This window comes from Ambystoma mexicanum, chromosome 14, assembly GCF_040938575.1.
Source record: "Ambystoma mexicanum isolate Mex_15411 chromosome 14, UKY_AmexF1_1, whole genome shotgun sequence".
In the NCBI taxonomy this organism is placed as follows: Eukaryota; Metazoa; Chordata; class Amphibia; order Caudata; family Ambystomatidae; genus Ambystoma; species Ambystoma mexicanum.
The window spans coordinates 608,874,456-608,889,911 of NC_090940.1; the positions used below are offsets into that span (position 1 = coordinate 608,874,456).

Here is a 15,456-nt window from a genome sequence, read left to right on the forward strand (position 1 = left end):
CACACCTACTTCCAACCAGTGGCCACACTGTTACGGCCAGAGGCCATTGCCATGAACACAAGGCAGTAGGGCCTTTGGAGGCACAACACAACATGGTATACCCACTGCAAATATCCTCATATTATGTCCAAGGCACTCCCATTCCCTATACAGTCTGCCTACAGTGACCAACATATCATACTTCCCTGTACAACTACCCACCAATCCAGTGTATGTCAATAGCTGCGGGATTGGTGCATATCTCGACAGTGTGCTGGCAAACAATCCTTCTTTTTCTCTGTGTCGCTATGCACTCCCTTGCAGCAATGGTGTAAGCAAACTCAACCGCCTACCTAATCGCTAAGTGTCTCTCCCATACATTATGCACTTACATTAAATGATATTCGCCTCCACAACTGCCCACCAACTAACTATGTGTGAGTACCTCCAAACAAATTCCTTCCATCTGCCAATGACAACGTGCCCTCCCTAAAGGAAGGCTACCGGCAAGCCCTAGCTTCTAGGGTACATGGGCAGAGGCGTACGGCCTCCGCCCATGCCCCCTATTGCCTAGTCCTACTACACATTCTCTGGAAGGCAATACAGGCATGCATGATAACATTTCCAACAGTGCTTGGCTGCCTACACGTATGTATACGTACAGTAAAGGAGCAAACCAAAACAGCATTCACACACCTACTTCCAACCAGTGGCCACACTGTTACGGCCAGAGGCCATTGCCATGTACACAAGGCAGTAGGGCCTTTGGAGGCACAACACAACATAGTACACCGACTGGTAATATCCTCATATTATCTCCAAGGCACTCTCCATCCCATATACACTCTGCCTACAGTGACCAACATATCATACTTCCCTGTGCAACTGCCCACCAATCCAGTGTATGTCACTAGCTGTGGGATTGGTGCATATCTCAAAAGTGTGCTGCCAAACAATCCTTCTTTTTCTCTGTGTCATTATGCATTACCTTGCAGCAATGGTGTAAGTAAACTTGCCCCGCCTACCTAATCGCTAAGTGCCTCTCCCATACATTCAGCCCTTAAATTAGGGGGGGTTGTGCCCAAGCCGTATGTGCTTTCTACCTGTCATGGCCATGCAGTGAAAATCCTCTGTGTTACCCAGACCCACAGCGAGCCAAGTAAAAGAAGCCGGTTAATATTTCCTCACAAACCCTCGGCAAGAAAACAAGTCAAATGCACAACCTCAACATAACCGCCGGCAGCCGTAGCGTGCAACACAAAACATTGGCAATGTCTTTGCTTACCCCTCTTTCACCCAGCCAATCCTGCAAAGCAGTCTTTTCTACGCCTTTCAGTTTACCACTATCCTCCAGTACACCATGGCGGCGTCTCCCAAAAACTTTGACGCACAGCACGCTTTCTTCCAGCCAACCACCAGCCACATCCACTGTTCGCCGACAGCACGGCGTACCGCGACCCAATCACATCGGTTGGGTTTGAGGAGGCAGTACTGATGATAAAGATGCACTTATTTTTTGAAAGAAACTCATTCAGTTTTATATTACAGATGGATGAGAGATACCTACACAACAGGTGGTTGACGGCAACCTATCCAGCGAGCAGAGAGAAAAGATCAAGGGACCCAGCCAGATGCCCAGTTACAGTTTCTTTGTGTTTAAAAGTTGTCTCTACAAGACTCCCCCATCCTTGTGTTCCCCAGAAACAATCACATGCCCCCCCCCACTGACTACCTGACTTCGAATAAAGAAGATTGGGAAATTCAAGTACTTTATGATGAAATAAACAATGAACTCAAAAGGAATGGCCTAAGAGCTAAGGGGCTCCAAAACATATTGCAAGGCAGCCCAAAGGACAAATAAAGTGGACTTATCATGAAGAAGGTTCGTGGATGCGGAATAAACTAAAACGAGATGAATCGGGTGGAAGATGTGTCAACGGAGGACAATGGGTGAAATCAAAATGTGCATGGGGAGAGAGTGGGAAACAAGGAAATGTTGTGGGGTGGGAGGAAGGAAAAAGTATGAGGTAAAAGTCGCATTTGGACTAATTAAGAAATGGGCTGGTGGGTTCCCTCAAGGTTAGAAAGTCACCTGTTGTGTATGTTATATTTACATTTAATTGGGTAATGGGAGTGGGATCCAGATAGAAGCAAATAAAATAGTTCTTGAAGAAACACGTATAAATGTTCAAAAAGGGCAAAACGTTGCAAGTGATCTTCTAAAAAAGGAGATTTAATTAAGAGAGTATAAAATGATTGAAGTCACTGTTGACTTCATAGAGATGTTTTTATGATACCTCCCATGTTGAGACAAATCACCACACTGAGAGGGGTCACTGGGACAGGGATGCATAGGTACACTGTATATGGGGGAGGGTCAACACCGGGTTTAGTGGTCGTGTATTGAATAGTTGTCTAATACAGACCAAAGAGGGAGTGTTTAAGAGTACTAGACCCCCCTCAAACTGAATACAGATAGCATGATAGGCTGATCAATGGTTCCATTATTGAGAAAATCAGAATTATAGTGTTTTTTGAAGGAAAAGAGTACATATGGGGCAATATATAGTTTTAGGGTCAGAATGAGTCAGGAAGTGAAGGGTGTCTCCAGTATTACTCACATATCGTGAATATGTAAACATATAGTCTGTGAGCTGGTGTCATGTGCCCCTCGTGGAAACTTTGGAACTCCTGAAGACTCCATTGATGTTCCATCACGTTTCCTGCTGTTCGTTTTGAATGGTCTATTTGTTGTATCAAAGATGGCTGCCACCCTTTATACTGCCATTCATTGCGGCAGTTCGGCGCATTGCACCTTTGTTTTTCATCAGGCAGGCTGACACTAGTTTTGCTTCCTCCTTTGAGCTAACGCTCCATTCGTTCTGCCACTCTTTGTGGCTTCTCACCTGTCAGGCGTACCTTCGCCCGTGGATCTCTCTCTCTCTCGCATCTGTGCGAGTGGTCTGTCCTTTATGTCTTCTTTTTCTTGACTGTTCTTACCCGCTACCTTTCTACGGATCTCGCCCCGGGGAGGCCGGTTTATGCTTCCTTTTGGGTCTCACCCGTTCCTTGTTCCACCTTTCTGTTTCTCAGGTCTCACTCCTGGTTGTTTATCCTGTCTCAGCCTGGTTCCAGTCTGATTCCAGAGGGAACTTTCCCTTTCCTATTGCTCAGTGCTATGATGTATCAGGTGGTGTAATGTCTTACAATCATTGACTTGTTTTATGTGGCTCTCTTGCTACAACCTTACTGCCTGGATACTTACCTTCACGGGTTTCTCTGTGCAGGTATTGCTGTCTTACCACAGTTCTGACTTCCTTCAAGTCCCACTCCTTGCGGACTGTCTCCGGAACTCTGCAAATTCTTTACTGGACACAAACACCTCTTGACTGCAACCCGGTCTACCAAATCATCGCAAGTCAGGACTCCACTAGGGTTTTTTCAGCCAGGAGGCTTTTTTCCCTGCTAAGGGGCTTGCTCCCGGGTTACCCCATGGTCGAGTGCATTGTCATCCAGACAACGTGGCCACCAGCAGAGCTCTTCCTTACTTAAATGAAAAGAAAGCCAAGAAAAAGACAGGAGAAAAGAAAGAGACCCACAGAAGGAAGAAGACGGAAACTCAGGAAAGCTCCACTGAAGATCAAGGTGAGGAGGAAGGGTGGGAGGAATCCTCAGAGTTTGACAGATGGATAGAAAAGGAGTTATGCTCAAAAGAAAATTGGTTTGCCGTTTGGTAGCCGAACATCTAGGCTGAACAGGCTGAGATATTTTCTAAGATGGATGCCAAATACAAAATGTCGTCTTGGGAGCAGGTTTCAAAAGTCCTTACTCATGCAGATAATGAATAATTCCTTGGCTGCAGTTCACTGTATATAAGTACGTCTGGTATGGTATATTTAGAATTTCTTGGCATGAAAAGTAGACATGATTCATAGCAAATCAGATATGAGCATGGGAAAGCTACCAATTAGACAGAACAGCTGCTTACTTGGCAATAAATAAAATTAGCTCATGGAGGTTTTCACGGTATTAGCTGCCAAATAGATTTGTGAGGATCTCAAGAAGTAGATAAGAACTGTTTCTTGGCAGTATTTGAAGGATAAGTAATTATGTTTAGCTGAGTCTGGAATGAGCGTATCAGTCTATGTGTCAGTCAACCTATGGTAGCCAAGATGAGCTAATGTGGACTTTATGAGTGACATATAAGCCAACCAAAGACAAGGAGGGCTTCTATTTCAGTTAAGTGGACCAATTAGAAATGTATCCTGAATTTGCATGAAGTATTGCATTATTCTCAAAAAGCCTATGAATAGCAAGCTGATTGTAGGATCTCTGTGTACTGCTTACAGTGTCTTCTGAACCTGTATTAAATATGACTGTGAACTTGCATTAGGTGGCCGTTCTTTTATCCTTGTCCAGCCTCTAGTGCCAGAGTCCACATATGTCAGATATCTAGAGGAGATGGAAGCGGGCCCCCCTTTACAAAACCATGGCAGCTTTAAGCAATCTTCCCTGTGTCTAGGGTTTGTCAATGGCTTTTTTTTCTTAAAAAAATGTGCTCATTTGCACCATTGTTTAAAGAAGCATTTTGTAGGGCTGTGTCATAAAAAAAGTGGGATTTCCTTCACAGGGAGGCCGATTCAGCCATGTGCTGTGTGCCAGTTGACAATGCCTCATGTCGCTTGTGCACATAGGCAGAGCTTGGCATTTAAAAGTTTAACTGCATAAATCCACACGGCTTGTCAAAATATTGGCACGTTGTGTCAGCAATATATGTGGCGATAAACCCTAGTCCCAAGGCTTTCATTTTACACAAAGAATGTCCCTGCTGCTGGAAACTTCGTAAACCAGCTCCACTTTTAAAATACCCAAATTACCTAAAACCTCCTCTCCAGCAAAACAACATAAAATACGGATTACAAAATGACCTTATCATGCCAGTTAGACTCCAGAGACAATGTTATCAATTTCCAGGCGAAACTTTAACTTAAATATATAAAAATGGAGGCTGGCAATTAATCCTGCCTGCAGCTCAAGAATACACACATTTTCTTTTAAAAGCTCTGTTTGAACCATTAAAAAATACACAGGGCTAGATTCTAGAACATACACTTTTACATTTTTTTCACATCTTTTTTAAATATTTGACACTTTTAAAACACCGCTATTTCTTTACACGATTGCATTAAATACATAGAATCAACTCACCTTTTAAAAGTAGAATGCCTCTTTCGTCATCAGACTTTAAATGTCCTGGGGTCTTCAGTTCCAGCCGGGGCTTGCAAATGTCCCGAAATCCACAGCAATGTTCTGGCAGGCTTCCAAAGCATGTTTTTTTATCCTCCTCTGCCCTCCCATCCCCCTTCCTGGCCCCCCTTGCCTCCCTAGAGGACCAACTTGTCTCTTTCTTCCGCCGAGGACCTGTGCAGAGCATATGCTCAGTAGAGATCCAGTAGCTTTAGTCATTGTGGGCACCATTGTGCCCCATAGTCATCTTTCAAGAGTGTTAATGTTTCTCCCCATTCCCCAGCAAATTGCAGCAAATTGTTGTTCATTGCGTACAATGGCCATTCTAGGGCGACCAGCTCCCATACGTTTCGACTGCCAATCCTGAATCATAGGAGCAGTTAGTCCGTTCCAGTTCTGAGTTATAAGAGTCATTGCAGCCAAAGTGAGGACAACCCTTGCCTTCTCCCAGCTCCTTGGTTCACTTTCCGCTTTGTCCCCTGGCAATACCAACAGAATGTCCTCCAGGGATCTATTGTCCCCACGTCCAAAGGCCTGAGTTTGAGCCTGAAACACCTCCTCCCAGAATGGAACTATTTTCGGGCATTTCCACCATATGTGGGCTGCCTTGCCCGTCTGACCACATCCCCTACAGCAGATCCCTGAGGTTTCCGGATATATGCGTTTTAGGCGAGCAGGAGTGTAGTGCCACCCATAAAGTATCTTGTACCATGTTTCCTGTAATTGGGAGGCTTTGGCCAGTTTGGGTATTCTCCTCCACAGTTTATCCCAGTTGTCCCTCCTGGTCTCTTGCCCCAACATTTGTTCCCATGGAATCATATAGTTCCATTCCGCTCTTTGGCTAGTGTCATCTAGGATTCTATAGAAATCGGTCCTGTACCGGCCCCCTTCATTCCATCAGCGCCAGGGTCGTAATGAGGCCCATAGTCTATGATGGAGGAGGAGCCCATCCCTTCCCATGTTACTTGTGGTGGTTTGTCTTGTTTTGAGTTCCCGTTTAGCACGTGCATTTCTTTACTGGCCATCAAGTTATTCCACATTGTTGCTCTAGATGCTCTGGCCGGATTTTGGGCTGTATTTTGAGTGACCACACTATTAGCTATGCATGAGTTTTTCAGATCTCCACAGACAATCACATAGCCTGTCTTCTGGTTTATATATGCATCATCGATTAATTTGCTATGTGATCAATAAACTTTTCATTTGATATCAGTACTTGGTTACAGTATGCATTTATCAGTACAACTTTTACTACAGACTCACTTGGGGGTCCATGTTGTTCCCCATTTAATTACAATTTACTGCGACAAAGTGCTTTTTGATACGCATTGCATCAGGGTTAAAGGACTACCTGATTTTATTGCTGTCCACAACCCTGATGATGGGTGCCCTTTTTTGCCCTTAACCACTGCACTTAATGAAATCACAAAACCGTCTAAAGATGGGTTGGTACAAAGCCAAGTCTCTTGTAAACAGAGCACATCAAAATGTCATTTGGCCTCATTACGACTTTGGAGGCAGCCATGCCCTTAATAAGGGCATGGCTGCCTCCAAAATTGTGTCCGGGTCCGGGTTCCCTGAATGGGGAAATACCGGGCCATTCCGAGTATGGAGGGCCCGGTATTTTCTCCTTCAGGGAACCCGGGCCCGGTCCTTCCCCATTCCCATTCGAGCCCTCATAGGGCTCAATGGGAATGGGGAGGGAGCTTACAACAGGCCCATTACGAACGGGCCCGTTGTTAGCTCCCTGGCCCCCTCGCGGGACCCGCTATGGACGTCTGGAAAAACCAGACGTCCAGAGCGGGTCCCGTGAGGGGACCTCGTAATTGTGCGGAATGGGTTTAACGGTGCCGGCACCATTAGCGGCGCCGTTAAACCCATTCCGCACAAGTCATAATGAGGCCCATTGTTTTTGGTGAAGTGAATGTAGGCACGAGTGCTCCATGAGGCTAGTTTTAAGGATCTACGTGATCTGACCTTGGCTGATTTTGCTGCGGCCGGAAAGTTTGCATGAGAAAGGTGCGAACTACCAAAAATGTGTACCTTCTCATACGAACACACGTACATACCCACACCCCCACCCACACCTACAACACACCCACAACACACCCATAACACACCCCCCACACCCACACCCCCAACATAAACACAGCCCACTTACCTTATTCTTCACGCTGAGTCCCTGTGGCGCCATTTCCCTTTCACTTCTGTGATCGGGAACCGGCGCCTCAGGGTCCTTTTATTTTCTTTTTTTCATTTTTCTTTTTTTACGGAAGGCTGCAGGGGTCCCCCCCCCCCCCGCGACCCCTGCTCACTATAGGGGGTTGCGGGGGGGGACACCCCCGCAGACCCTGTTTTTCTTTTATTTATTTTTTATTTATTTATTTTTTACAGAAGGCTGCAGGGGTTCGCCTCCGCAACCCCCGCTCACTATAGTGTAAAGTATAGTGAGCAGAGGGTTGCGGGGGACACCCCCGCAGACCCTGTTTTTATTTATTTATTTATTTTTTTTTTACAGAAGGCTGCAGGGGTTCCCCCCCGCAACCCCCACTCACTATACTGTAAAGTATAGTGAGCGGGGCGAAACAGGCTTCACCCCCGCAGCCCCCGTTTCTTGTTTTTACAATGCTACCACCAACGGATCAAACTTTTGGTGTTCGAACCTTTGGTGGTAGCATTTTTAGATCTAATGGTTCATGCAAACCATTAGATTCGGTAAAAAATTACAGACCCAGTTTTAAACAGTGAGGTTTTTCATTTATTGCTCAAGGTGTTTGAGTTTCGGGCACCAATGAGTTTTTGGATTGCTACAAATCTTTCTGAGCTGTTAGTGTTCTTTACAGCCAAGAACAATCTTGTTGTTTCTCGATGAGTGCTCTTGCAGTTTAGTGGGTGTTGGTCAGATTAATGTCACGAATAGAGGAGGTTGTTTGGAATGTTACATTTACTTTCTGTCTTGGGCCCATTTGAACTCGCACGACCTGCAACAGATCGAAATACTTAGCAGTTGCAGTTTCAATTTGGTCTCCTCTATTCTGACCAGTCCTTGTACCATAATTCGACTCACAGTCAATTTGTGTTGAACTTTCATCGGGCATTACTTGCACACCCTCCAAATGAATAGCCATAGTCAAATCAAAGCCCAAAATTTGGAAGCTTTCAGTTGCACCGATGACCATGGTTTTGTTTATTGGAGATGTGATGTGCAGAAACATTTGGTCTGTTCTTCGATCGTCAACAAACTCAATGGTTTTGAGATCTCTTGAAGTCAGTTGCCGCAAGTTGGGGATATGATCGAAGAGTTCTAATACTGCTCTTCTATTCAGCATTAAGGGATTCTCAGTATCTAATATCTGTTCCAGTTTAACTATTCACTGGTCAGAGTTTCGTGACAAAGATCTTTCATCTTTACTTGTTCGATCTATTGCAGAATTGGAAATAGACTTTTTACCATTCTGCCAATTGATGGTTTCATGTCTTTGTGGCTCATTTTCATGTAGTGAAATTCCATTTGGTTTCTCCACACCAAACGGAACCCTTTGTGGATCAACTGTGCTCAAACAAGTTTTTATCTAATTTATGATCCAAGTTGCCATTCGGTTTCTCCACGCCCAACGACATCATTCGCGGATCAGTTATAGTCACTCAAGTTTGATCTAATTTGGGATTTGATATCACAGTCTGTGTTTTAAGATCCATTCTTGAATCTCTGGATCCACTGATCCCTATTCGTTTGGATTGAGGGCAGGTTGTATAACATCTTTTCTTCTTTCTGACACAGTGATAAAAGGTGTTGTAGATGTCTGAAGCGGCGAAAACCTTGCATGTGATGCTCCAGGTTCTTGCACAATCATTTGTTCCTGCAGGTCTCGCACTTCATATAATCGCTAGTTGAATGATCTAACTAATATGTTGATAAATTCAATATTGTTTGCAATGTGGGACTAATTTCATTTCCGGTGGTCATGGGTATGCACAATTGTTCGCTGGTATTGGACTTCGTTAACACAAAATCAGATGTCTTATTTTTTGGCTTTTTAAAAGGTAGCTTTCTAGGCGCCGGTTTGGGTGTTTCTCTGTTTGCTTTTGTTTGCCTTATCACTAAGTCTGGAGATTTTCTGGATTGTGCTACCTTAGAGTTTCCTTTCACTTGATGTACCTTTTCAAGCATTTGTGATTTTTGTGCTCCAAAGATGGAAAAGGCAACATTCTGCATTTCATTTTAGCCAACGGTGTTAGCTTCAATAACATGAGGAACATGTTCAGGTATGACACACGGATCTGCCCTTTTTGATGGAGTTTGATGAGTTTTAACGGTTTGTTGGTTACCATTGCTTGTGAGAGGCAAGTTATTTGGAGTCTCTAGTTGTAACTGCAACTCCCGCCAATTTAACACATCGTCCATAGGGGCAGTGGAAAGAACACTTTGATTCGCAGGCTCCATTGTTAAGTCAACTTGTGCTACCATGATTGTCTGCGACCCTCTGGAACAAGTGAGTTGCTGGCTAGGGGATTGTTTGTATAATTTGTTTCTTAGATTTGTTTGTGACTGATCAGTAGAGACACATTGAACATGGGTTGTTACATAGCCCTCTAGAAAAACGGGTTTTGAGTGCATCGTAGCTTGTAATGAGGTGTCGTCTTTCAATGTCTCGTTCCAATTCTCATATAATTTCATAAATGGAGCTAAGGCTATCGTGATGGTTGACATCAAAGCGAGCAGATCTGGTTTATGTTTTTTGATGTCCTGACTCCTCTCGCTGTGAGTGTTTTCCTGCTCCGACGGGAATTCCTTTCGAAGAATGCCATTAAAGCTCTCCAATACTGGATTATGGCCAGTAACTCGTACATTTCTTGAGTTCAATTGACATGGTGATAGAGGTTGCTGTTCATTTACCAACCCTCTTGTTTCTTCATGAATCAATTCATTTCCATTATGTGAGTGTAACTAGTTGCTGACTCACTTGCAGGTGAGTATATCTCTTCCATTATCAACTTCTGTAAGGAGTCCTCATTCACCGAGCTGTCAACTTCCAATATCTTGGGGCAAGATAGACGGTTTGTGCGAGGTACAACTGAGAGCGCCCAACAGCATCTCGTCTTTCTCACACATCTCTTTCAGAGAGCTCAGAGACACATGCGGCACAGATATAAAATCCAACCTCGAATCGGCTAAAAAAACATCAGAGTTCTGTAGGCGCAACAGCGCTCCAATTGTTCTGTCATCTGTATTCGCTCCCATTACTTGTGAGTGAGTGATTTGGTTCCGGTTCGTCCCCTACTTCCAAACCAGAAGGCACAAGTGTCCGTGGACTTACACTTATCAACGTATGTCATTGTATAGTGGGGGAAGCCACGAGTGCAACATTTAAAAACGTGGATTTACGTGCAAACGTACCCGGTGTAGGTGAATAGGAAGCAAGGTCTTCCATAGTAGGGCGCGATGGTGACACAACTGCTGATGTATCGCACACGGATAAACCAGCAAAATCCCTGTCTTTTTTGTTTTTTAACTCCATAGAGTTTTACCTTCATCCCTAAGTCCACCGTCTGCTGGACCACCGGACACCAGACACTCTCCACACTCCGCTTAGCAGAATGTTTTTAATGAGGGCGTGAGCAGGTGGCGGGGTCAGGCCCTGTTGTGAAACTAGTGGAATGACTGGATACAATAACTTCAAGTAAAAGAAAGACTGGATAGCCTTTGCCATAAGACTGGATGCAGTGTTTTCAAATGCCACAAGACCATAAAACTTGAGAAGTACTGGGTTTTTTTGTTTAGAGAGGTCTACGACAGTGCCCGAAAGAACTCGTATTATATAAAACAGAAGGGTCCTAGCTCCTCTCACTATCTCCCCCTTAGGGATCCAAATACAACTATTTGGAAACCTATCAACCTGCCCTCCTTAGTTGCAACAAATTACACTTACAACCTGAATTGAAAGAATATATATATTGCTATGCTTAATTACAAAATTCATTTTATATTATAAAACACTTTTTCTTTAAAAACAGCATACCAACCACTACAATTCTGATGTATTTAGCAACAGAAAAAAGGAATAACTAAATACACAACTCAAACAAAGCAGATAAGGTCAAGAAAAAGTCCTAAGATAGGACTAATATAGTTCCGTGTAAACGTGAAGAAACCGCCTCCACCAAGAATAAACAAAGACACAGAAGAACAATTACTATCAAAAATGCTGCTCTTAGTGGTTGTTATGAACATTACAACAAAAACATCCAATTGTAAACTAAACAACACACAAAACATAGAAAATATGAAACATTAGCATCCTGGGTCGAACCCCAAACCAGATGTCTAATTTGGATCTCTTCAATCAATTATGAGTTCCTACCGTTAGTTCTGGATACAAAGTGGCTCTTGATGCCTTGAAACCGTGACATCTTTCTCACAGAAAAAACCCGACATGTTTCATTCCCATTATCCTTCGAGAGGGTTGTTAACGGGGAATTCTTCAGGGGTAATGTGCTATAAACAACAATTGGCATTACAAACACTGAAAAGGTTTCCAAGTATTGACAATGTAACTTGATGCAATGGAGAAAAGGCAGTTCTTTGAGGAAGGCACTTTTCACAGTGTAGTTCCGACCTACACAAACAAGGGAGAGAAAGAGAAACAACCGGACAAATCAGTTGAATCTACCAAACACTAACACTCATTATAGTGGTTAGTAGGCCTTCTAAACTATTAATAACTTGAAGGGTTACCTCGCGGCCAATTGTAAGTAGTAGCAGGAGTAACAGAGAAGTTTGCGTGTGCGGAAGGTCCACTCTCTGCAAAGAATGGAATGGCAAAGCAACATCAGTGGTAGAACAGTGACAACAGCGTGTGGTCTTTTGTAATTCAAGAATTATCAACAAAGATAAAAGCACTTTGTGGATCTCAAATAATGTAACAGTCGAAAAACTGCCATCTCGTGCTTGCATATACAGCACACTCAAGGGCAAGTTTTCGCCTCTATATCGCATTGTCTCGTGATATATAGGTGCTGTAAACTTCTGTTCTAATAAAAAAATACTTTAAGAAAGTATGGTGTGCCTAACAGCATAACTATATAATTTCGAAGAGAATACACCACTCTGATCACGTTGTGAATGGAAACCACGACTGACCTTAGGCTTGGATCTTATTAGTTTATAGATGTCAGCAGGGATTATGACACGTTGTATGGCCGTAAAAGTCTTGGAAATTCAGAGCCTTTAAAACACCTCGCGCTGATGACTTGTTGAGGCACTTGTGCTGTGCCTGTAAACATGTAAAGCGAAATCAAGAGAAGGAGAGAGGGAGGAAAAAAACCTTTACTCCAGATGCGAGCGGGAACCGCAAAACAGCGGATAGCAAAGCTGGAAATCAACAGTGAAAGCGAACGGCAAAACCGCTCGTGAAAGTTCATACCGAACTTACCTAATAACGCCTTCACTCCGCGTGTACTCACGCTAAGAGGACCCGTCTCCAGTATCTCTCTGTGCCGGTAACTGGTTGCCACTGAGCATTACTGCGCTATTCAAATCGAAAAATGGCTATACGCTGGAGTGGCATAGAAATCGAAGACGGTGTGGGAAGCAGTATGTTCGTAGAAAAGAAAGGGGCCATCTTGAAAACGAAACAAATGTCTGCGCTGCTGTGTCTCCCGCACTGGAGGTTAAAATGGTAACAACATTACTATGTTGTGCTGCAACTGTATAACTATTGAGTAATTTTTATCGAACCTCCATAAATCATATATTATTATGCATTAGGCTGGCCGAACGAGGTATCAATTAAATGGCACTCTGAATGGATAGCGCTTTTGGCAAATAGTTATGCTCAACTGGGACTCCTTAATGACGTGAGGAACATATTTCCTGATATATGGATTAAAGTAAATGGTTGTTACATTGAGCAGAATATTGTACGGAAGGTCACTCAGCTACTCCTCATAAACTGAACCAATCAATCTGTTCGTTCAATCCTGTTTCGACTGAGTTGAGAGATAAATTAATCTCTGCTCATTGTCGAACAATCTTTTCTTGTTTGAAGCTGTATTTTCTTTACTTACCACTTGTGTCAGGACACTCCATGTTAAAGATTCTGGTGTATGGTCCATGGCCAAAAAATGACCAACAAGGGGGGCTGCAATGTTTTTATTCCTAATACAGCTTTTGTGTTCTGTGATTCTTGTTTTTATTTTCCTTTCGGTCATACTGATTTGTATTTTGTGGCAAGGGTACCAAATCGCATACACTACCATCTGTGAGTTGCAATTGGTGAACTGTCTTTGTTGCCACGGCTTCTTTAAACCTAAATCGACTTCCTTAGTGCGCTTGGTGTTAAAGCAACAACTGCAATGTCCACATGGCGTGTGTCCAATGGGCTTCGGCATCCCCCAAGACTCAGTTAGAGTCAACTGGGGTGAATGTATCGATATATCATTTCTGGTAACCATATCTTTAATGTTTTGGCCTCTCTTGAATGCGCATAATGGTCTATTAACAGGACATTCCCCCGAATTGAGGATATGCCAGTTGCGTTTAATAATAGCATTCACTTTATTCGACAGTGTGTTGAATGTGCTCACAAAAACTATTTGGTCGTTGTCTTTAGATTTATCCCGGTATTCGAGAAGGGCTTCTCTATTGTTGTTCTTTGCTCGTTTGTGAGCTCTCTTTATGATCTTATGAGGATACCCTCTTGACAGTAACTTGGAACTTAATTTTGCCGCTTCTTCTTCAAAGATGGCTGTACTCGAACTATTTCTCTTAAGACGGAGAAATTGGCCCACTGGTAAGTTGTTCCTAATGTGGCTCGGGTGACAACTGTTAAACTATAACCAAGAGTTACGACACGTAGGTTTATGGTACGGTTTGACTTTAAGTGTGTTATCAGTGCTGTCAACCCATATTGTGAGGTCAAGAAAATTGATTTCAACGGTGCTGATAGTAGCTGTCAATTTTAGAAATTGATTCTTTTTGTTCAGCCATGTTTGAAAATCTTCAAGGGAGGCTGTATCGCCATCCCAGATGATTAGAATGTCATCTATAAAAAGCCTCCAAATCTGTAGATGACTCAAAAATGGATTTGAGGGGTTATGGATGACGCTCTTTTCGAAGAATTCTACGTACAGGTTGGCTGCAGATGGGGCTACAGATGAACCCATCGCCATATCATGTACTTGTTGGTAGAGCTGCTGATTGAAACAAAAATAGTTTTCTTTGTCGCACACCAAAGTATTAAACTATTCGGACAATTACCCTCCGTTCTCTTAGTAAGAAGTACCTCTTCTAAGACTGAAAGAGTGATATCCTGAGGAATACACGTATACAAAGATACTATATCAAGGCTGACTAAGATTTGTCGTTTGTTGTCAAAAGGGTAGTCTTCGACTAGTGTGATTACTTCAGTAGTGTCTTGTAAGTCTGAGTACATTTCGAGAACAAAAGGTTTCAGATACTTGTCTGCGAATTTTGAAAGCGGTTCTAACAAAGAACCTGACCCAGACACAATTCAAATGCCACAAGTCCACTTGGCAAATGTTCATAGAAACACACACGCTGTAGTCTTCCCTCAGGACACAAAATCCTTCTTCAGGAGCAACAGAACTTAAAGTCGTCAAAGATCCATAGTCTTCAATTGGGTTTTCTAGAAATCAAAATATAGGGTTCATTATTTAATAGGGGCCTATCTATCGACATTGGGCCTCATTACAACTGAGGCGGTAAGGGGTTAAAGGCGCTGATAAAGTTGCCGGCGCCGTTACCCCCGTAGCGCCTCATTACGAGGCCTCCTCGCGGGACCCGCAAAGGACGTCTGGTGAGACCAGACTTCCTTTGCGGGTCCCGCGAGGGGACCAGCATGCTAACAACGGGCCCGTCATTAACGGGCCCGTTGTAAGCATGCTCCCCATTCCCATTGATCCCTATTGGGGCTCAAATGGGAATGGGGATTGTCCGGCTCTGGGTTCCCTGAATGGGGAAATACCGGGCCCTCCAAAATCGGAATGGCCCGGTATTTCCCCATTCAGGGACCACAGAGCCGGACCCGAGTTTGGAGGCAGGCATGCCCTTATTAAGGGCATGGCTGCCTCCAAACTCGTAATGAGGCCCATTGTAATGATTGGGCAGATGTTGTTACCTCTATAAGAAAGGCAGCTGACTTACCTGAAATTGGTCTCTTATAAAGATAATATCTGAGTAAATTAAATTTACAACAAAAATGATTATAT

At 43.5% G+C, this 15,456-nt stretch overlaps 1 long non-coding RNA gene across 1 annotated transcript; it reads right to left on the reverse strand.

The window, feature by feature from the left end:
• Positions 1-11,960: 11,960 nt before the first annotated feature.
• On the reverse strand, positions 11,961-12,751 carry LOC138527365 (uncharacterized). The gene is made up of 3 exons (XR_011283909.1): positions 12,660-12,751; positions 12,368-12,500; positions 11,961-12,028 (listed from the first exon to the last, which is right to left on the reverse strand). It is a non-coding gene; the product is annotated as an uncharacterized lncRNA (long non-coding RNA).
• Positions 12,752-15,456: the final 2,705 nt, after the last annotated feature.